This window comes from Macrotis lagotis, chromosome 4 (genome assembly GCF_037893015.1).
Source record: "Macrotis lagotis isolate mMagLag1 chromosome 4, bilby.v1.9.chrom.fasta, whole genome shotgun sequence".
NCBI lineage: Eukaryota > Metazoa > Chordata > Mammalia > Peramelemorphia > Peramelidae > Macrotis > Macrotis lagotis.
In genome coordinates this window covers 273,041,981-273,060,257 of record NC_133661.1, presented here as the reverse complement: position 1 = coordinate 273,060,257, position 18,277 = coordinate 273,041,981, and the positions used below count along the sequence as shown (strand labels likewise).

Sequence of the window (18,277 nt, the reverse complement as noted above, 5' to 3'; positions counted from 1 at the left end):
TTAGAGGGGTGGCTAGGTGGTGCAGTGGATAGAGCACTGGTCCTGGAGTCAGGAGTACCTGAGTTCAAATCAGGTCTCAGGCACTTAATAATTACCTAGCTGTGTGGCCTTGGGCAAGCCACTTAACCCCATTGCCTTGCAAAAAACTAAAGGAAAAAAACAGTAAAATTAGAATAATAATATAGTAAAGTTGTTGCATGGGTCAAATGAGAAAATTATAAAAGTCACAGCACCTATATAAATGTTTGTTCACACATACATACACACACACACACACACACACACACACACACACACACACACACCCTCTGATCCTATGATGCATCCCATCATTTAAACCCACCTAGCCCTTAATTTCCTATCTATAAAATAAGAGGGTTAGATTAGATGACCTCTTGGTTTCTTTCTGTTCTAGATCTGTAATCTTGTAATACTGGCAAGGTAGCCACTGAGAGCTGGGAATTATCCAGACAATTGGATAGAACTTGTGGATCTGTCAGTGACATGTCAATGACACTGACCATAGTGGGGTTTCCAGAGTTCCAGCACAACTTTGAAGATAATTATATAATGTGTGCATGTATGAATACACACACACACACACACACACACACACACACACACACACACATATATATATAAATATATATAATCTAATTCACCTTACCTACCTGCTATATAAAAGTGTAAGAATAATATTAAAGGTTAGCTTTTCAAATCCCCGAACAAGTAACACAGGAACAAACTCTCCCTAAAGGTAATGTCCTAGACACATGCCTGCATTCTAAATCTTTCTTCTGTCCAATTTCACAAGCTTCAAGTTTAGGAGAGGTGGACTGGGAGAGTATACAGTGGGACGAGAGGAGAACAGCAGGTTTTCAATTATGGTATTTCACAATAATTTCACTTAGTCTTTCCAATATGGAAGAAATGGCAACTACTATGGATTTATCATGCTCCTAGCCTGCTTTTTGGGGCAGTAGGGCTATATTCATAAATGTATATAGGAGATGCCCACTTAAGGATGAGTGATATACAATCATATTGGGGAGGGGGTGATGCTAATCTGAATTCTTTTTTTTACTGAAAGGAACCAAGGTTGGGAGGGTGCTAATGATCATATTTTATTCAAAGGCAAAGTTGGATACCTTAAAATATGAACACTGTTCAACCCATATTCCACTGGTTAAGTAAGTGAACAGTATTATTGTTTCACCCTTACTTATCACCTAGGAGGATGGATTTTATTAAAATAGCATCTATGGGGCAGAAGGGAAAAGGTTCACATCTATTTATCACCTTGAGCATTCTGGGTCTGTTCCTCGTAGAAGAGAATGGGAGGAAGGAAGGAAGAGCTGGCAGTAGTTGAAGGCATGACTAGTCTCCCTTTTTTTCATGGCATTGTCCTCTGGCTGAAAAAATAACTCTTCCCTTTATATAATTGGGATTTTGAAATGTTCCTTGCTGCTTGCCTATATTTAAATTGGGAAGTGTCATTTGCTACAAATGTGGCAGAAGTGAATCTGATGCAAGGAAAGTCATGAGAATGGATCAGTTAGTGGGAATTATGAGAAACCAGTCAGTCTTGGGGTGAAACCTGGCAAAGGCTCTGTGGCAAGCATTTCTCCTTTGGTAGTACTATGAAATGTAGGTTCACAGAGCCATGGAATGCTGCTCTAAAGGTACTTGACCTTTATTTCCTTCCATTGACTTGAGGGTTTTAGACGCAAAATTTTATTAACTCTTTTCCCCCCTTAAATTCCTGGAAACAGAAGAGATGAACATAGCAGAAGAGAGGAAGGGGAACCCAGGATCTTTCTTTGCGGCTATGTTTAGACTTGGTACAGTCTGCAGTTTTTTGTCGGTTTGGTTTGGTTATTGCAATACCATACGATATCTCAGATATAGATTGCTCTCTAAAATGGACCAAACTGGGGAATTAACTTGATTCTGTACTTCTGTAAATTATTTTTGTCTTTTGGTAGCCATGGTAATCTCTCACTTCCCTATCACTTTCCAAACTGACCTTTATAGCATTTAAGAATAGTCAAAGTTTCCTTCCAATATTCTCTGTGTTTGTATGCTGTAAAAAGGTTTTTTTTCCACCCAGGGTCCACACCTGTAGGCTTCCCCTATTGGTCTGGCAAGGTCTGGCATTGCTGGCATTCAAGACAATGAATAAGTGTGCTAGAATGTTGATTCCTTATTTCATGGACTTCACCAAACCAATGCACTGCCAGTGTAATTTTGGAAAAGCCAAGCTAGATTGTTTTCTGTATTCCTATAACATTTTTTGCTGAATCATCAGCTCATTTCTGTCCACAGGCTTGATGGCCTGTGTGGATGGTAAGGGATAAATAAACAAATATTCTTAACTGCAAAACTATGGGACTTCCAGAAACATAAATGTCTTTACAAGGCTTGGGAAAATTAGAACTGAGGTTAGAGGTCCCCAGAGGATCTGGAAGTGATTGAGACTGAATCCACCTTGAACCCCAAACTGTTGGCTTTCTGTTTCCTTTGCTGCTTATAACCACATGTTAACATTGGGCTACTCCTGCAAGCAGATTGGAATTAGTTGAGAGAAATTTCTGCAATAGTCTTATGAGTTTGTGGTTGCCTTCAATGACAGGAAGAAGATGCATGAGTTAGAATATTTTCCTGGAAAGGTAGAACAGTTCTTTTCCCCCAGATATCCTCCCTCTAACTTTTAGTCTGCTTTTCTGACTCTTCTTGTCACTTCCTGCTGAAAATTTTTGCCCCTGATTGGGCAGAAGAGTTAATTACTCCTAAAATGAATAAAATAACCCATTCAGTCATAGGTAATCGATTATAATGAAAAAAAGCACTGGATGTGGAATCAGAGGATCTGGGTTCAAATCTTGTCTAAGCCACTTTCTACCTTCAATTTAATTCACCTATCTGGGCCTCAGTTTGCTCATTTATGAAATGGGAGGGTTTGATTAGATAACCTGAAAGGTCCCTTCCAGCTCTAAGTCTATGATACTATGATCATAGTTTTTTCCACTCTGATTGTCCACAGATGATTTCTTAAAGAAAAAGCAGATTAGTCAATAGGAAGAGAGATTTGAAGAGGAGGCCAGTTCCACATGAGAGACACATGGAACTAGAGGAGAGCCTGCAAGAAGCTGCATGGCTCTAGGATAGTAGAAGCTTGGGCAGAGATAGTTACCCACCATAAAGTGAGACTGTTTAGACCAAGTGGGCACAAGGAATGTCTGGACAGACTCTAAGGCAGTAATTCTGTGTCCTTTTCCTTCCCTTGGGCTCTTTCACAGAAGCCTAAAGCCTTTCCTTCTGAGTATGGGGAAAAAATCTACCTTTATTTGTTTTAAATGTTTACTTTGCCTTTATTAACAATGCTAAGCACCATCACTTATTTGCTAGTCTGAGTATACTTATTAGGAATGCAGTTGGGAGGAGGCAATTGAGGGAGAAATATTCCCCAGAGAAGAAAGATATAAAAAATTGAAATTTTTGCCAGAAGTGCTGCCTCAGACTGGGAACTCAAAGAGAATTGCAGATCCTTCAATAAAACTTCCTAGAACCTATGTAGACAATGAGTCAGTAGGAGACACTGAATCAGGGATAAATAGAAGTGATGGAGTGGTTGAAACTGTTCACTATACTTACCACCACTGCAACATATAAAATGATGACAAGGTTTAACTATATGTTATCTAAGATCCCTTCCAACTCTAATATTCTAGTTTCATAAATTTAACTCCTAAATAGAACTTAAAAGGACTAGAGGAAGAGTTAGAATGATTCTAAATATCTTTTGTATGCCTTTCCTCCTATTCCCTAATATAGATATTGTCCAACTCTCCCTGGAAAGGATAAGAAGAGAGCATAGATGAAGGGCACTTTGGAGTGCTTTATAGTCTCAAAAATAGGGAAAGTGGAATTGAAGCCAACGAGAGGGAAAAAACACACAGCTCTATCTCAGCTCAAATATTTACAGTAAACTATCTCAGACAAAGGAGAAACTATGTTGTTGGGGGGAAAAAACTTAGAAATATGTAGACTATTAAATGATGGAGTGAATATATATAACATTTGAAAATTTCTGTCTTACCTAATTCAAATGTCTGTTCTAATGAACACGCAAAACAGAAAATTTCGCTCTCATATACTTCGACGGTTATCAATGCTCCCATCATTCTGGGAGCCTTCTCTTCTGTGGGATAAATAATACCTACTCATTAATTTAGTTTTTCATTCCTTTAATAAATTTTGACTCTCCTTTGTAAACTATTTCTAAGTTGTATACATCCCCCTTAAATTATGGAGCTCAATAACACAGTTTCACCAATGTTGGGTAAAATGAAATGACATCTTACAATTCCTTTATGCTTTACTCCTTTTATGTAATCTAAAAGCATACATAATTCATATTCACTAGTGGTCCTTTATAGACACTAAATCTTCTTTCATCATAATTGTATAAAATTGTTTATTCGTTATTTTTATGTCTGTTTCTTATATCTGTATTTTTATTTATTTATTTATATTTCGTATGGAATTTGTAGCTTTTACTTTGTAAGATTTTCGTTTATAAGTTTTTTCTTTTAATTCCATTTTAACTTTATTAGTATGCAGTACATAAAGGGTTTATGATTTTTTTTCACCTTGGGAATATTTTCCAATAAAGCAAGTTGCAGCTTATTTACTTATCAACTTTGAGAGTTGTCTAATACTCTAATTGAGTTAAGACATCACTCCATAATGCCATTGGTCCTCTTCAAAAACACAAGTTCTTTAGTTTTAACTATGGCCATTTATTCACCCTCTTTACTAACAGACAATGGAAAGAAAAATATATCATGGGCACAAAATACTCAATACAATTTCCCTCCTCTTCCTTTAGGATGCCCCCCGTCACAATCCAAACATACCATGTTAGTGGTTCCCTAAAGGATCTACAGTTGGTTAAAGCAGTTGGGGGAGATCCTGTTAGCTTTGGGCACTTTCAGGAGAACATTGGTAGCTTGAGATAGTGGTTGTTCCTCAAATGATAGATCCTTCAGTAAGGCTTAACTCTTCTGAGGCCTATTTAGCTGGTAAGTCAAAGCCAGGTAAGCTGTTTTAGACCAAGAATACAAGTTAGGGATGAAGTGAGACTGTCCCTTTTATTCATCCAGTTAATGTCCCAGGATTACTCTATTTTTGCTAATTGATAATTTCAGCCAATCCTGAGTTAGTTACCTATACAAAATCATTGATCATATCTGAGACCCAAGGAGACTTCTACACAAATGGAGGCTGTCTTGAACCCTAGCTTGGACAACTCCAATCAGAACTTGGGCTAGAGGAAAGGAATGACTCACTGAATCCATCAGAGGTACCCTCACAAGCTTAGAACATCTCAGACTACATTAAACAGCCTAGAATTTGCAATGATTGTTACCTAAGACAAAGACAGCATTGTATCACAGTGAGGCTTTGCCCATTGCAATTGCCCCAAAGCCAAGAATTTCAAAGAGTCTGTGATGTTAGATGTGTAGTGGTCCAGGGATCTCTAACATACTTAGCATCATTTACATATGACAAAAATCTAGGGTTATGTTCTCAATCAAGAAATTATAATTAATACATTTTAAAATCTTTAACTAGAAATAAGCCTTCTTGTGTCTGCAGCTGAAAAAATAACTTTCTTTGTGTCTTCTAATTATAAATACACATTGTTTTCTCATTCACACATACAAAAGATTAGTAAGTATTCTTTGTATTTGCCTCTGCACTATTCCCAACAGTTTACTTCTTTTCAAACCATGTTAAAGAATTCAACTTTGTTATTACCATTAGGTATTCCCTTGAAGAAGTTAATTCAAATTTGAAATCAACAAGCTGTCAAGGCCTTCTTCAAGGGAATGTCTTCTCAAATGCAGTTAAAAATCTAGTAGAGGTGATAAAGAAAGCTTACACATAGCTTAAAACAACATTAATTTTGTTGTTCAGTCATGTCAGACTCTTCATGATACAATTAGAAGCAAAGATGCTAGAGTGATTTGCCATTTCCTTCTCCAGTTCAATTTACAGATGAGGAAACTGAGGTAAGCAGGGTTAAGTAAGGGTAAGTGGCTAAGACTAGATTTGAACTCAGGAAGATCAGTCTCCTTGTCTCCAGACCCAGCACTCTTTCCACTACACCACCCAACTGCTCATATTTCTCTAACATTTTAACATTTGCAATGTTTTACATATATTTTCTTATCTATCTTCACAACAATCCTATGAAGCAAGTAGTTATTATTTCATTCTAAAAGTCCTTCTGGTAGAAGACTTTCCTGATTTCCTTTGATACTAGTGGCTTCCCTCTATTGATTATCTCCAATTTATCTTGTATGTAGCTTGTTTGTTCTAAGTTATTTCCGTGTTGTCTTCCATATTTAACAGTAAGTGCCTTGAGAGCAGGAACTATCTTTTATCATATTTTTTGTATTCCTAGAGCTTAGTACAGTGATTAATATATAGTTCTAACTGACTGATTGAGACTCCAATAAAAGTTGCCTAGACTTATCCAACTCTGTGATGGTGAATTGAAGTTGAAATCTAGATTTTTCTCACTCCCAAGTCCAGCGCTCTATCCACTACATAATTCATATTTGGAGTTGGTGTTTATTCGAAGAGAAAGAAAATAGAGAATGTCCAAAAAGCGCTAGATATCCCCCACTGACTGGAATATTGCATATGTGTTGGAAGAGTCATGGTTTTATGTGAAGGGCTTTGTTATTAGGGTTATATTTTGTAGGAGGTCTTTATAGATGGTTTTTGAATCCCATTTAGGCATATTTAGATTTTATTTTGTGGACATCAGTAAACCAGGGAAGATACAATCTGGGATTCTACTTTGCAATAATAAGTTTGGTAGTGGTGTGTGAGATTGATGCAAAGAAGAAAACAGGATTCCTAGGGGACCAGTTAAGGTCCTTTTGTAGAAAAAGAAGAGTGACATGATAATGCAAAATGAGTAGTATCAATTGGAATGGAATAGATAAAACATAAGACATAAGGCAGAAATACTTTGAAGACTGAATGGGAAGAGGGGGCAGGAAACAAAGGAGAGGGAGTCTGGTTGACTGGGAAAATGGTGATACCATTAATAGAAACAGAGTGGCCTAAAATAGGACCTTATATGAGAAGAAAGAGGGGTTTGCTGGAACCAGCTCAAAAGGACTAATGAACTGATTGTTAAATTTTTGTTTGTGAACACTTGGAAATCAAGCAAACACTATGAACCAGGATTTGATTTACTGTTTTGTTGATTGTGTAGACAAGAAAGAGATAATATTAATAATACAGATTAAGTTTAAAGAGTGTGCCCTTGGAGAGTCAGTTGTTAAACATTTACCAATACTCTGCCAGATAGAGTCCATTTTAAATATTGGATTTTGAGATTACAAATCAAGAAATCTATGCTGCTATCTGAATGTCCTACTAGAAACATCAGACTTTTGGAAATGCAGAATTAGTAGTTTGAATCAAGGTCACAACACAATTGCAGGAGTAAACAAATTCAAAGGCCTAAGCAGTTTTTATGAAGGAGTTCACAGCTAGAATCCAAGGGTTGGAGTAAGAGGTCAATATGGAGTAGATGGGGAGGGCATTATGAAGGGAACAACATTAGGTACTGATAAAATGGCAGCTAGTTTAATACAGATCTGCCCAGTAATGATGCCTCATTGCTTTGACTTCTCAGTGCTATCAGATAGCTTGTCATAAGTATCAGGGGGGAGGGGAAGGGAATAAGCATTAAACTCCCACTATTTGCTAGGCATTGTGTTAAGCATTTAAGTATTATCTCATATCACAGCCCTGTGAGGTAGGTACTATTACTATCTCCATTTTACAGTTGAGGAAAATGAGAAAGCAACTTGCCCAGAGTAATACAGATACTGAGTATCTGAGACCAGATTTGAATTCAGTCCTTCCTGATTCCAAATCTAGTTCTCTATCCACCTAGTTGACTCAGAGAAAGATAGAACAGGGCTGAAACCCTACAACAATGAGGAAAGGTAAAAGGATTGGTGGTTCTGATGAGAATGAAGGACAAAGAAAGCAAGAGAGGTAGAAGAACCAGAGATCATGGAGAAAGTGAAATTTTGCAGTTTCAATCTGAGAGAAATATTAATTCTTACTAATGACTTGGAACCCTCCCTAGAGGGTTGTAAAATGAAGGTTTTGGACTAGATGGCCTCTGATAAGCTCTAAATCCATCATCCAAACACAGACTAATGAGGTAGAGATTGTGTTACTAAACTTTTATTACTTATTTGTAGTTTCTTCAGAGGAGAGTGACTCTACCAGTAGAGAACTGCTGCTCATTTTTGGTCTGGGTCAGTAATTATCAGTATTATCAGTATAAATGATTGTTGAATGATTGAAGGATATATCAGATAGAGTATCCAGAACTGAAGAGTTCACCCTGTCCTTTCATGTAAAAAATACATGGGACTAAGAATCTCCCATCACTCTTTGTACCCTTTGCACCACTCTTCCCTGTCTACCCCCAAATCAGAACCCTGTGAATAACAGTGCCCTGCAGACCACTGCCCCTTCTTCCACATCAGCCATACTTTTCCTACTTTAGCCATCATATAGGGAAGCGAGTCTTGTGGAGATGTAACCTGGCAATCACATCTATAGATACTGTGACCCCTACCTTCTCAGGAGCCAATTTTAAAAAAGTTCTTTAGATTAAAATCCTTGGTATTATCAAATAGGTCAGGATCAGAAACAGATTTGCTTTAATCCATGGAAATGACTCTGGAGGACAATGCATTGATATTTACTTTATTGTTTATTCTCTAAGAATCACTGGACCTTTCCATCAAACTTGCAGCTGAAACTTGTTTGTCTGTCCCAGTATAAATTCCTTGCTTTTCTATTAAGGGTTTCCTTTGTACTTGCAAACTCTTAATAAATGTATTTTCATTCATTTACTCATTCATGTAAATGCAGAGAGATAGAAGATGATATTTGAGTGGTCTAGATTGGTTAGAATGTAGAGTACATGAAGGAAAGATATTTGAAATAAGGTTGAACAGGCAGGATTTTTTCTTTTATCCTAGCAGCAGTGAAGATTTATTAAGGAAGGGCCTGTGGAAGGAAGGAAAGTGACTTTGGAAATCATATAGTCCAATATCTTTATTTTACAATTGGGAAGACTGAGGCTCAAAGTGATTAAACAACTTCTTCAAAGTCGCATAGCTAGTAAGCATCAGAGGCAGTGAATTCAAGGTCTCTACTTCCTTAGTCTGTATTTTGATCATGGATGTAGAGTTCATTCAGAGGCCATCAGTCCAAAACCTTCATTTTACAAATGAGATCACCTAGAAGCAAGGAGGGTAAGTGATTTGGCCAGAGATAATAATGTTCATCCTTCATTTTCAAAGAAAACCCATGACATCAGGGAAGTGATACTATGACAAGCACATGAAGTTACCAGCCTCACTTTCTCCTCCAGAGCCATCTGGGTCCATGGCCAGATAAGAATCAAGACTTCAAAGATGGCTCTGGGTGTGAGACAATCAGGGTTGAGTGACTTGCCCAAGGTCACAGAGCTAGTAAATGTCTCAGCATCAGAAGATGAATTTAAATCCAGGTCCTCTGACTTCAGAATCAGTCTTCTTTCCACTGTATTATTCTGCTTCAAGATGCTGATCTTTGAAATGTATTAAGGATGTATAGGCTATACTTCAGATGTTGTATTATTGCTGTTGTTATAGTTGTTATTACTCATTATTATTATTATTATAGTTATGAATTTTCTCAAAAGTGAATCATTCCCTTAGGCATGGTACAGATAGTAAAGTCCCTAATCAGTATGAAAAAATATCATATTTGGTGACCATTCCCTTACCAGTACAGTGGAATAACCTTGATGAGACTCAGGAACACTAAAGCTGAGTGGTAGGTTAGGTCCCAGAATATTGGTTAGACACACCCCTACCTATGAATTCTACTTTACACACAGCAGAACTTGATGTGTAGTTCACATTTATCAGATGCCCTGAGAATTGGTCCCACTTGTCTCACAGCACAACTCTGTCAGGGCTCAACATTGAAGAGCTGGCTTCCTAGTGTCACAGGGTTAAATGTAGTACTCTCCTGCAAGGCAATCATTCTCTGCAGCATTTCCTGAATGGCATGAGAAAAGGAGATCTTCTGGCCTAGCCTCCTTCCTCTGGGATTTTCCAAAACTTTCCAGATGTACCTAAACTCAGGAAACATTTTAATGGCAGACATGGCTGGAAGTAATGTTTTGTAGGGGTTAGAAGCTTGGAATCAAGAGAAACTTTTCTGAAAAGAGATTTGTTGCTTCATCCAAACTCCATGACTCCCTCACTGGAAGGATGGCAGACTCCCAAGCGCTAATAATGAGTTTATGTGTCACAGGAAAGGATGTTGGCATCCTCAGAATGCACAATATGCATATTAGATAGTCTCTTTGCTGCTGAAGTTCTCCAGATGAAGAATCTTCTCCCAGGAGGGAAAGAAAGATGATTAAGTAGAATTTTGAATTTTAATTTAGATGTCACCATATAGCTAAACCTTTTAAGAAAGAGAGAATGGTAGGGGTGGCTAGGTGGCGTAGTGGATAAAAGCACTGGCCTTGGAGTCAGGAGTACCTGGGTTCAAATCCGGTCTCAGACACTTAATAATTACCTAGCTGTGTGGCCTTGGGCAAGCCACTTAACCCCATTTGCCTTGCAAAAACTAAAAAAAAAAAAGAGAGAGAGAGAGAGAGAATGGAACAACCCCACCCTCCTCCTTTTAAATCTTATTTTGTTAGTTTGCTTATAAAATTGAACTTATAAGATCAGAGGTCTTGGCTTTAAAACCTGCCTCTGCTGCTTGCTCAGACTTTGAACTAATAAAATAGTCTTCCCATCTGTAAAATGAAGGTTAGACTACTTGACTTCCAAAGTCACTTTCCATACTAAGAGGGGTGTTAATTGTGAACTTCAGCACAATTAAATACTTTAATTATTTTATAGCACCAAAGTCTTATTGATTATTTCTGCATATTTGTTATATCAGACTTCAAGAAGGACAATGCTGAGGAATCAAAATGTCACTGAGCCTCTCAGGTCTCTCAGTTTTAAGACAGACTCTGTGGGGAAAAAAAGTGGGAAATAAAGTATTTATTTTGTCATGTGGTCCCTTTGAACTGAGAGCCTGAGAGTAATTAAGAACTCTACTGTGGCAATGAGACCCCCCACAAATTTCCACAAGAACCTTCAAAACAAACTGGCTTTTCTTATATATCTCCATATATTTAATAAACAATCTATGTTCCCAGGCTCTTTTTGTGAATAGTTATGAATTCTTTCCCATGTTGCCTCACTGAGTCAAAGAAGCTTTCAATTTCTTTTATATAGAGAACATAAAACATATCATATGAAGCTGTACAGAGTGTGATAATGTATACAGACCCAATTCAGACTGTCTTTTATGTTAGGCAGGTGAAATAACTTTCATGGAAGTATCAACAATGTACTATGACAGTGATACAATTAGTATAACAGTTCATCACTGGATCTTTTTGGATAGTTGAGGGTAGAGTTTCTTCATTTGCTCCAAGATGAATCCTATTGAATGAGTCTAGGCTCTAAAATTACAGTGGAAAGAGTTTTGAACTTGAATACATGTTAATTCTGGTGCTAAGATTAAATCTTAAATTCCAATACATAGGTTAGAACTGGCAGCAACCTGCCAACTCTTATCACTGTATCTTTACTCACCTTGTTCCATTCCTGAAATAGTTTATAGCTTTGCCTTTACCTCTTAAATTCTTTCTTATTTCATGTTCCAACTTGGACATAATCTTCTCTACTGAGCTTTCCCTATCTTCATTCTCCCTTTCCCTATTATATTCCAACATGGGCTGTGAAAATAACTATCCTTTTCCAACAAAGTACATCTAGGTCCTAATTAATGTGAATAATGAATAGCCTGAAATGTTCTCATGTATTCAAATTTATGCTTTAAGAGTCCTTTGTACCAAATTTTGATTTTTCTACTAAATTTTAGTGTGACCATTAACTTAAATTACTTAGCTTCTTTCTTGGTCTCATTTGAAAGGTCATTTATTCATTCAACAAACATTGTGTACTTAAAAACCGGTTCAGCACCGGAGATGTAAATCTATAGACAATGATGGCCTTGGACCTCAAGGAATTTACAGATAATTTATAATTTCATCCTTGTAATTCCTCCTTCTACTATCTCAGATTATAATCCCTCTCTAATTTCATAGAAAGGGCAGCTAGATGGCACAGTAGATAGAATACTAGACCTGGAGTTAGTACACTCCTCTTTCTGAGTTCATATCCAACCTCAGACTTATTAGCTGTGTGTCCCTTAACCCTATTTGCCTCAGTTTCCTCATTTGTAAAATGAACTGGAGAAGGAAATGGCACAACACTCCAGTAAATTTGCCAAGAAAAACTCAAAATGAGGTCATGAAAAATCAAATGTGACTGAAAATGACTGAACAACAATATATCTTAGTAGATCATCTATAAGTGCTGTGACTAAACAACTCATCACCCTAAGTCAAACCAATAATGAACCTCTCTGATCTTAGTCAGGCTAGTCATTCAGTGAAAGAAAGTTAGAAAGGATTCCAGAGGCACCTGCACCCAGAAAGGAATCTCCTCAGTTATTCAGCTTTTTTTTTTTGAAGATCTTAAGGGAGAGAAACCCACTCTCAATCAAAGAATTAATATTTATTAAGCATCAACTGTAAAGAATACAACTTCAAAGACTGTAACAACTCCTCAATTCTAATGGGGGGGGAGACAAAAAGTGTATACTGAATAAATATAAGTTCAATAATGATAAATATTTACAAAATAATTAAATGCTAGTAGTTTGGCAGCTAGGTGACTCAATGATAAAGTGCTGGACCTGGAGTCAGAAAGACCTGAGTTCAAATCTAGCCTCAGACATTTACTGTGTGTCTGTGGGCAAGTCACTTCACCTTTGTTTGCCTCAATCCTCTAGAAAAGGAAATGGAAAACACCCCAGTATCTTTTCCAAGAAACTTCATGGACAGTCTGGTCCATAGGATCAAGAAGAGTCAGATGCAACTGAGCAAAGTATTAGCAAAGAATAACAGTTTGGGAGGGATGACATACTCAGAAGATAGTGCTTGAGCTACATCTCAGAGGAAGAGAGGGTATCTTAGAGATAAAGGTAAGGAATAAATTGATTACCAGTACATTAAGATTTTGGAATAGAGTATGTTGTATGTAAAGCATACAGAGCAGGAGGGGTGGCTAGGTGGTACAGTGGGTAGAACACTGGTCCTGGAGTCAGGAGGACCTGAGTTCAAATCTGGTCTAGGATACTTAATAATTACCTAACTGTGTGACCTTGGGCAAGCCAATTAACCCCATTGCCTTGAAAAAACTTAAAAAAAAAGAATACAGAAAGGGCAATTTAACTGGATTTCTAAGTGCAAGAGGGAAAATAATGTCGAAAATAGGTTGCATAGGACATTAAAAGCCTTGGGCCAGCTAGGTAGCCCATTGGATAGAGCATCTGCCCTGGAGTCAGGAGGACCTGAGTTCAAATCCAGCCTTAGACACTTAATAATTACCTAGCTGTGTGACCTTGGGCAAGATATTTAACCCCCATGCCTTAAATAAATATATATATTTTTAAAAAGACAATCAGAGGGTGCTTATATGTTTATTCTAGAGACAATAGGGAACCACAGGAGTTGCTTGTGTCAAAAAGTGACATGGTTCAATCTCACTTAAGGCAAATATCTTGAGCCATGGTGTGGAGGTCTGACTGGAAAGGGAAAAGAGACTCGAAGCAGGGGATCAATTAGGAAGGAGACTTGCAGTAATCCTGCTGGGAAGTGATAAAGACCTGAAACATTTGTTAGATGTATTGACTGGTTGAATATGTGAGGATGAGCGATATGAAGAATTGAAGAAAATGCAGAGAATATGAAACTTGGAGATTGGGACAATCCTGCCTTTGATCTAAATAGGAAAATTTAGAAGAAAGGAACATTTGGGAGAAGATAATGAGTTCAGATTTAAACAGTTTTAAGATGTCTCTGGGATACATTAGACATTTTGAAATGTCTAATGATGCAGAACTGAAACTTGGGAGAGAACCTGGGGCTGGATACGCATGGATCTGGGAGTCATGAGATTTTTTGAGGTCACCAAGAGGGAAGAGTATAAAGTAATAATTCTTAATCTGAGATCTCTGAACTTGGTTTTTTAAAATGTTTTGATCACTATTTCAGTATAAATTATATTCTGTTTTAAATCTATATTTTGTTTTATTTAAAAACATTTTTTTCTGAGAAGTCTGTAGATTTCATTGAACTGCCAAAGGGGTCTACAATACACAAAATGTTAATCTTTTAGAGGGGCGAAAGAAGAAGACCTAGTATAGAGCCTTGGGAGAATAGTTCTGAATGCATAACATTTATATAAATCCAATTGTTAGGAATTTTTTTTTCCTTCATCAAACCAAAATTTATCCATTTGACACTTTACAACTAGTTCTTTCCTCTGAGAGGACAAGCAGAACAATTCAAATCCTGTATTGGACCATTTAATGACTGCTCTTTGAAGGTTTGAACAAAACTTTATTATAGCCTTTTAGTCTTAAATTCTCTAAGCTAAATATCCCTCCTTACTTTAGCTGATCCTCATAGGATATAATCTATGCATTTTCCTGGATGTTCTTTAGCTTATTACTAAAGAATGTGATTCTAAAGATTAAATTCAATACAGCACATGTGGCCTGGCCAAAGGAAGAATACAATGAGGTTGTTACCTCCCTCATTCTAGACACTATTCCAATCAAGTTACTTTTTTTGAAAGCCATATCACATTGCTAACTCCCAGTTTTTCTGTGTTGCTTTAGACAAATCACTCTGGGCCTCAGTTTCTTTATTTATATAATAAGATGGGTCCAAGTGGATGATTTCTAAGGTCTCTTTCAACTTTAATTGGGGATCCTATGTCTAATGTTCATATATAGTCTCCTAAAACCCTAGATCTTTTTCACATGAACTCACACTTATCTACATTTTCTTCGTCCTATATCATTTATTCCATATGTCTAGTCTTTCAATTATTTCCAAATTAACCTAATTCTATACCTAACCATATCTTAGACTTCCATCTAGTCCACAGCTCTCTATTTTGTCTACAAGAATAATCAAGTAAGAGGTTTTATCAAATGCCTTGACAAAATCTATGTTAACTGTATCCATTCTGCCTGCATAGTACCCCTGTGAAGAAAAGGAAACAAGGTTAGTCTGGCATGACCTGTCTTTGATGAAGCCATACTGTCTCCTTAGGATCACCACTTTTTTTCTTTTCTGGAAATTCTCTAGCCATTATTTTAATTTGTTCCAGAATTGGGTTAGGATTTAGCCAATCTCACTGAAAAAAAATATATATATATATATATATATATATATATATATATATATATATAAATATATATGTATATATATAGTTTGCAAATGTTACTTTCTCTTCTTTTGAAAATCAGGACATTTGCTCATCCATATTCTTTCCAACACCTCTTTTATACTCTATGTTGTTATTTCCAAGATCATTAACAGTAGCCCAGTAATCTCATTTGCCAACTCTTTTAATTCCCTAGGGCAAAGTTTATCTAGGCCTGGTCATTTTAATTCATCAAGAGCTCTCTCATAATCTTTCTATTTATCTTGGGCTTCAACTCCCTAAGAGCTATTTATTTTCCTATACTTTCTGGTTGAAAGATAATTCTCCCGGCAGAGAAAAGCTGAAGCAAAGTATGAGCTTTTTCTTCCTCTCTTCCCCCCCTCAACCCCTATCAATATAAATGTAATATCTCTCCTACCTTTTAAAATTTTCCCTTCCCTTCCCTTGCCATTCTTGCTATTTCTATCTTCCATATAAAAACAAGAACAAGCATCTGTTAGGGGCCTACTGTGTACCAGACACTGTACTAAATATTGGGAATACAAAGAAAGGCAAAAACAAGTCCAGTTCTCAAATAACTTATAGTCTAATGGGGAGAAAAAATGTAAACACAATGTACAAACAAGGTAGAAATAGGATAAATGGGGGGAGAGGGGAAGTAGTGTCAGTAGTAAGACAGTCAGATTAATAGGGACTGGGAAAGGCTTCTCGTAAAAGGTGGAATTTTTGCTGAGTATTATAGGAAGATAGATAAACCAAGAGGGAGTGATCAACAAGAGAGGAGAATTCTTATTCACTGAAAATATTTACTTGGAAGGTAAAGTTTTATGTAACTAACTGGATCATAGAGTACTAAAAACAGAAAAGTAGGAAGGGACAAGGTTATGAAAAATCAGATTAACTGTTTAGGAAAATCTCTTTGACAGAGGAGGAGAGGAAGAACTAGATGGAGTAGGGAGAGACTTAAGAGATTATTGCCTGGTATTATTGCAGTAATCCAAATGTGAGGTGATAGGGCCAGCACAAGGGTGGCATCATTATCAGAAGAGAGAAGGGAGTATATATGAGAGATGCTGCAAAGGCAGAAAAAACAGCACTTAGCAACTAATTAGATATATGAGATGAGAGAGAATGAGAAGTCAACACCTAAAGATAGCTAGGTGAGTGTGACTAGGAGGATGATGAAGTTAGGATGAAGGGAAGATCTGGGAAAGAAGGCAGAGCTATGAATTCATCTTTGAATCCATTGAGTTTCAAATAAGGCATCCAGTTAAAGAAACCAATAGTCAGTTGTAAATGCAAATTAGAGGGCAGGAGAAAGGTCAGGGCTAGACAAATATCTGAGAATCATCTGCTCAGAGATGATAATAGTATAGAAAGTGAAGAGAAGAGAGCTCAAAACAGGGCCTTCGGGGACTTGTAATTGATAGTGTCAAAGACCTTTAAAGAGAGATCAGAAAACTATGAGTATTAAAAGGTCATTAAATTTGGAAATTAAGAGATCATTGGTAACTTTGGAGAGGCACACTTTCAGTTGAATGATGATGTTGGAAGCAAACTGAATAGAGTAAAGAAGAAAGTGAAATAAAAATAGTGGAGACATCTATTGGACAGAGCCTTTATAGGGAAGAGTAATAATGGATAGAGTGTTTGACCTAGAGTCAAAAAGACTCATGTTCTTGAATTCAAATCCAGCCTCTGTCACTTACTATCGGTGTGACCCTAGGCAAGTTACTTTTATATTTATTTATTTGTTTGTTTGTTTGTTTTTGTTTTTTGCAAGGCAATGGTGTTAAGTGACTTGCTCAAAGTTACACAGGTAATTATTAAGTGTATGAGGCCAGATTTGAACTTAGGTCCTCCTGACTCCAGGGCTAATGCTCTATTTACTATGTCACCTAGCCACCCCCGTAGGCAAGTTACTTAACCCTGTTTGCCTCAATTTCTCATCTGTAAAATGAGCCAGGGGAAGAAATGGCAAATCACTCTAGTGCCTTTGCCATGAAAACCCCAAATGGATTCACAAAAAGTCAGACACAATTGAAAAAAGACTGAGCAACAGCAATAATATAGGATAATAGCTAGTAGAGTAAATATTTTCTGAGGATAAGGAGACATGGGGCATGTTTGTAGGCAGTAAGAAAGAAGTTAATAGACAGAAAGAGATTAAAGGTTACTGAGACAGCTGACAATATTCTCGTGAAGATGGGAAAAGAGAAATGCTGCTTCTTCATATAAAACATGAATACATATATTTTATTTTACTATTTAAGTAGGTTGATGCATCTGCATAGATTCCTTGAACAGCTACACAGGTCTCCTTTAATAGCTATCTTTTTTTTCTCCTCAAGGTAATTGTTTCTCTTTGTTTCACCAGAATTTCATTCTTGAGAGTTTCCTATCCCTCCCATTCTGTGTTCTTCTATAGAATTTTAGGTCATGAATTCCTAAACATTTGGTTTCTCTTCTCTTTGAAATTTACTTTTCAAAAATTTAGGAGGTATGTTAGGTGGTTATTTCTATCATGAATTCTAAGATAGAAAATTCACTCCCTAATAAAGATTAACAATCCTGCAAAATTAGTCACTCCTTATTGATGAGAATCATTTCCTTTAGAAAGATAAATTATAATTAAGGCAAGCCAAAAAGGCTGTTCTACTTTCAACAGAATGATATCTCTAATCCTTCACATTCACTGAATGTCTCAGGCAATCTTAAATGTGATGTCTTTCCCAGATTATTCATCTGCTTCCTTCTCCTGTCCAAATAGTCTGTACTAGGTTTCTGGAATGGTG

The 18,277-nt window shown here is 36.8% G+C and overlaps 1 protein-coding gene across 1 annotated transcript in view; it reads left to right on the top strand.

Moving 5' to 3' along the window:
* The window catches only part of RAD51B (RAD51 paralog B), an 832,520-nt gene that overhangs the window by 761,607 nt on the left and 52,636 nt on the right, over positions 1 to 18,277 (top strand). The gene's annotated exons all lie outside the window — the stretch shown is intronic.